Source organism: Alnus glutinosa, chromosome 5 (genome assembly GCF_958979055.1).
Source record: "Alnus glutinosa chromosome 5, dhAlnGlut1.1, whole genome shotgun sequence".
Lineage (NCBI taxonomy): Eukaryota > Viridiplantae > Streptophyta > Magnoliopsida > Fagales > Betulaceae > Alnus > Alnus glutinosa.
Genome location: NC_084890.1, coordinates 23,132,667 through 23,138,666, shown reverse-complemented (window position 1 = coordinate 23,138,666; position 6,000 = coordinate 23,132,667). Strand labels below are relative to the sequence as shown.

Genomic DNA, 6,000 nt, shown 5'->3' with positions numbered 1-6,000 from the left:
GCGCCACCATGCCCCGTCCAAAGTTCTGGACCTCAGCTTCAAGCACCTAGCACTGCCACGCCACCTCCCGCTGCTCCCGTCTTCCTATCATCCTAGTTGCAGCATCACTACGTAGATCCGTCGCCGAGGATTCCAGCGCCATTCAGAACGTCTTCATCGGATCATCCACGCGCCTCCATGCACCGCTCGAAGTCTCTGGATCTCTGCTCCATGCACCCCCTCGTGACCTGTTTGCTTCGCTCAGGCTGGCGTCCCGTGTATCTTCCACCGTCGGTTTCAATTCCAGAAAGATCTCCCCGAGACAAGATTCAACGCTTTACCACGCGCCTCCTAAATCCTCTGCGCGTGGGATTCACTCGCCTAGGCGCTTCCGCCGGTGAGGCGCGTGTACAACACGCGCTAGATTTGCTCTCCCTTTTGTCTGACACGTGTCAATCTCTCAGTGGTGCACATCAATGCTTCTGACTCGGTCCAAATTTGTCAACCCGTTGAACCAGGTTAGACCCGGGTCTCTTCATTCCGGATCACCAAAGCAACCGGCTCACACTTGTCAACCCAAACCCACGAGTTAGACCCGATTCCTCCAGTCATTTCTAACCGGTCCACATTTGTCAACCCGGCCCAGCCGGTTAGACCCGTTTCACTTGATTTAGGTTCAGACCATATACGATGGTCCATGGTTGCCTATTCTATTAGGCTCCAATCTAAGGCTCCATTCTTAGCCCAATTCAAGGTCCAAGCATTCACTACCACTAGCAGCCGCCGTCCTCTTCCACCTGCCGCCACTCTACAACCACTTTTTCGGCGAACTTAAAAAAAAAAAAAAAAAAGAGGGAGAAAAAGAAAACTCCTCTTTCGGATTTATGGCCCTATTTTGTTGTGATACGCGGCTCAATTCATTGATGAAACTTGGCACAATATGGTTTGACCTTTCACTGGATTAACGACTAATTTCTGTTTCTGACCATCATTGTAAGTTGCCGTTTGGCCCCTTATGGGATTAAGGGATATTTTCCGTTCTCCGACCATCTCTTTTGGCCTTTTGGCACAATGTGGTTTGGCCCTTCACAGGATTGACAACTAGTTTCCGTTCTCCGACCATCATTGTCTGTTGCGGCTTGGCCCTCACGGGATTAACGACTAGCCTCCGTTCTCCGGCCGTCACTTTTAGCCTTTCTCACCAGCACCGTTTTGATCCAACCATCGACTTCGGCTGCATTTAAATCCGGCTTCTAATTTCAAACTCAAGATTTCAGAATCTTCCACCTTGAGTTTGAGGGGGGATGTTAGAATATATTATTGTCTTTCTTATTATGATTTATTTACTACCTTAATTAGTCTTCTTTCCTACCTTAAATACTCTAGGGTTTCTTAGTCACTACTCATAGCCTCTTTATATATAGAGGTCTCTTGTAATATGTTATGAATATACTACTTAATACAATGTAGTCCTTAATATATTTCCGCTCTTTCTCTTCCGCTCTCTCTCTCTTTCACATATATTCTCTATTTCATATATTTATTTTAACAGGGTCGACACGAACCCGACCCACAAACCCCAATTGCCATGCCTAATATATTATCTCTCTCATACTTTATCTTGTTTTTCCTACTTTTAATTAAAAAAATAATAATAATAGCACTATCCTCATTAATTAATTAAATATAATAAAAAAATTCCGAGTATGAAACTTTGTGGAGAGAGCACAGCAGCCACCACATCAATTTCTCATCAATTTAAGCGCTTTGAAAACTAAACCCCATCATTTCTAGTTTGTTTGTTGTTTTTTCCTCCATGATAACTTTGACTGGTTGTTTGTGCTTTGTTCAGACTCTCTAGCTAGTCATTTTGCCATCTCCTCTACACTCTCATCTTTGTTTTCATCTTCATTTTACTCACCATCGATCTTTGCTGCTCTGCACACGACTCAGAGGCCTAAAACAGAGGTACGTGCTTCTACGTACTGTCCATCTTTGCTTTTCAAATATATTCTATTTTCTTATCCCAATCGATTAATTCCCTTGCATCTGTTCTTTTTATGTTCTTGGTTAAGTGCTTTTTGCTTGCTCCACCTAAAAAAAAAATACATAGTTTACTTTGATTTGGATCCGGATCTGGATCCGGTTTCACTCACAGTCCCCCGCCTTCTTATTCATTGGTTTTATTTGTTTTTCATGACATTCCTCACAAGTTTGATGGTCACTCTAAATTAAAGGTTCGTTTGGGTTCAACTTTTTTTTTTATTATTATTATTATTATATTTTACTATATTAAAAAATGCGAATATCGAAAAAAAAAATTTTAAATTGGATAAATATTGTGTAGAATTTGGATTTCAAAAATCAACCGAAACACATTTTTCAAAAATAATATAAAAAGTTACCCAAACATGTCCTAGATATTTTTATATATCATGTAGCTAGAAGTACGTTTTTATCGATTAAGGTTATTTTTGCAATTTTAATACTCATAATAGAAGTTATATATGGTTTACTGCCTAACGCGCAACATTGTTGCAATGATATATATAGTAGATCTGCTATTGATTTTTGCTATTTCTGTACTAATCTTCTCTATCAAGATTCCAAAACCATGAATTTAGTACTTTAAGTTTCTAATCAACTGCCATTCTACTTTTCCTATATCTTGACGAGTAGGTGGAGACTAGAAAGAAATAAATGAGCAGTTGCATGTATTTTTTAATTCGGTCCTATGCCACACAGTCTACTTTTTCTTTATTTTTTAAACTAATTGTTTTATGGATAAAAATAAAACAATTCTGTCTTCTTTTCTTTTTTAACAAATTTATGTGATTTTATTGTTTGATTTAGGTGGTTGTAATGTGGAGACCCCACATTTGATTTACACGTTAACATCATTTTATTGGTTGGTTTCCACATGCTTTGAACTTTAAAAGTTAGGCTGGATAATTAGGTAAAGAAGAATAAAGAGATGTCTCTTACAGGCTTATAGCTCGCATCAACTTGAATTAATTATAATATTACTTTAGAGCTGGTATCAACTTGAATTAATTTTAACATTACTAATTTACAGCTGATATCAACTTGAATTAATTTTTTTAATATTACTTTTTTACAGCTAGTATCAAGTTGAATTAATTTTAATATTACTGGCATGCAGAATACCTCAACCTTAAAATTTCACCTATTGACATAATGAAATCTACGGAGCTAACTCGGTACAATAAAAATAATAGTTTAAAAATTGTGTTTTTAAAAAATTGTGATTTGAAAATGTAAAAAATTTATTTTTTCAAATAGGAGGCAATATGATGATTTTTTCGAAAATACAGAATTTTAAAAGTTAACTTACGATTTTAAAGGTCAAACCGTAATTTTGCTAAATGCTTAATTACATTTTTATAAATCACTTTTTTCAAATGGTAAATTTTAAATTTGCTATTTTTAAAATCGCACCTTTTGAAATCGGAAACCCAAACGTATCTTAAATCCTAAGTCATAACTATATAAAAAAAAAAATTACATGTCTATAAAATAATCTTAGAAAAAGAAGTTGGAAGAGTATGATAAAAATTACATGTAACATGTCCATGGTATTAGCTAAGCTTCTATAGTTAATAATAATAATTATAATTAAAAAAAGAAAAAAAAAGTAACGTTTTGTGTACAAAGAATAGTATGAACATAGTCCAAGATGTAAATGGGATACTTCATAAACTATTAGATATATAACAATAATATATTTTTCAAACTTAACAATAAGTCATATTAAACATTCTAATTTGAATAAAACTTTCAATTAAAAAAAAATTGAATAAAACTTTAAAAAATGAGGTATTGAAGTTCCTCGTGTGTCATTTTTGTGACCCTCTAAAAATGAGGAGACTTTTAAAATCACAATTTGATCAAAATTCAATAATTATCAATTATAAGCTAATGATAATTTTAAAAGATACATCATTTTTTGAAAGATACAAGAATGACAAAAGTGTGACTTCTAGCATTACTTATCAGAGTAATTCTAAAAGTCACTTTTTTGTCAGTCTTGTGTCCTTTCATAAACAATGTGGCTTTTAAAATCATTTGATCAAAATTCAATAATGATCAATAACAAGCTCAATGGTAATTTTAAAAACCACATTATTTTTAGAGGAAAAGAAGAGTGACAAAAGAGTGACAAAAGAGTGACTTCTAAGCATTACTCGAATTATCATCTCAAACTCTTTATTTATTTATTTATTTTTTTCATCAATTGAAAGAGAGGAAGGGGTCAAAGGGACTAGGCAACTTTTGAGTGAAAAAAATAAAATAAAATCAGATTAATTTTTTCAATGATGTGGTAGCCAATATTTTGAACCATAAATTAGAGTAAATGGGAGAAAATTAAATGAAAGGTGATCGAGTTTCCCACGTTTAATTCAAAATGGATTTTATTTTTAATTTAAGGGTTACATGAAATTGATTAATTTTTGAATTGCGGTTGGAATTCAGGAAGAAGATATCAATAGCAGTGGTCACTGCATATTCAGAGCTGCTTTTATTGACCCCAGTAAGTCTTTCTCAATACTTTGTGGCTTGCTATAGGCGTTGGAAACCGGGAAGAAGTTTAAGAGATGCTTCTATTCAATTAGTGTAGTTATTTTACTTACTTATCATGTATCGTTCTTGTTTTGAGGAAGCAAGATAAGCAACAATGGCCGACGTAAAGACCAAGAAAATAAATAAGGAGTTTAGCATTTAATAAATTATATTTATTAAGTAGATGAGACTAATATTATATTCTAGGTGATAATATTGATACTATGTAAATAAAAAGAGATTAAGATAAAACAATGAAAGTTGGAATAATAAAATATTATTAATGAGTTTCTAGGATTAAGTAAAAATAAGTCTAGTTAGCATGGAATAAACACAAGGTGTTTATTTTTCTTCTATGGGCTTGTAAATGATAGCCCAAGAAAAGAGAAGAAGGATGATGTCTTTTAGGCCAAAACCAAGAATTTCTATTAAAGCCCTCAAAAATCACTTAAGTGGAAGGGCATTTTCGGAATTTTACACTTAAAAACACCTTATCCCTCATGTGTGACTCACGACACACTCCCTCCACATTCAGATTTTTCCTCTCCACTCCCTACACACACACTCGGTCTCTCCTCCACCAAAACAACAGCCCACACTTCCATTTTCTTCTTTTCTCCTCCCTTGCTCTCTCATATCTTCTCATCTTCACGGTGGAAGCTTGGCTTGGCATGGGTATGGGCTGGATTTCGTGGAGAAGGCAAAGAACAAGGGTTTGATGGGCTGAAATCATAGGTAATGATCTCAAACTCTATTCACTCTCATTCTCTTTCACATGGGTTGGGATTTGAGAATGAAATTGCACACTTTAAATTAACCATGACAACACATATTAGTGAGCACTAGGGCTGTAATTTTCAGAATTTCCAGCCCTCTCTCTTACACTCTTTCATATGTAAATCATGGGAAATGCTTGCTGGGGGACACTCATCCGTCCCTCAGCACCCATTTATAATATAAAAAAATGTTTTTTTTATTAAAAAGAGACTCACAGGGGATGGATGAGTGTCCCCTGTGTAGCAAGGCTTGTAAATCATAGGTTTGGCTTGGGCTTTGCTTAAAATCAAGTTCTTCATCGTTTTTGAGCTTTGGGTAACGATTTTTGGGTGTTAGGACCTTCAATCTATTGATTATTTTGTGGTAATTTCGTAATCCCTAATTTTTGTCTAAGTTAGGTCAATTTTGGGTGTTAGACTAAATTGTTAAAATTAGCTTGAGGCTTTTGTGTATAATGAATTCCTATACACTATTTAAGCCATGGGTTGTTGGATTAAAGGATTTAAAACTCTAATTTTGTTAATTGTTGAAGCGTAGGCATAAACCCTAAATTTGATGAGTTGAGTTAAATTTGGGGCATTTAGGTGTTTAAACCCTACATTATTAATTAGTCGATTAATTGCATTTAGTGTATTAATTAATCCTATGTTATCTATGGGTTTC

At 34.6% G+C, this 6,000-nt stretch overlaps 1 protein-coding gene across 2 annotated transcripts in view; it reads left to right on the top strand.

Annotated features, from left to right (window-relative positions):
• The first annotated feature begins 1,747 nt into the window (after positions 1–1,747).
• Positions 1,748–6,000, top strand: part of LOC133868550 (putative disease resistance protein At1g50180) — a 76,027-nt gene continuing 71,774 nt past the window's right edge. Inside the window, exons 1-4 of one of the 2 annotated variants that reach the window (XR_009900359.1) lie at positions 1,748–1,947; positions 4,474–4,531; positions 5,221–5,295; positions 5,600–5,857. The gene's annotated coding sequence lies outside the window, so the exon portion shown is untranslated. Of the gene's footprint in view, positions 1,948–4,473; positions 4,532–5,220; positions 5,296–5,599; positions 5,858–6,000 lie in introns of those variants that run through there. The other variant, XM_062305475.1, reaches the window with a different exon arrangement.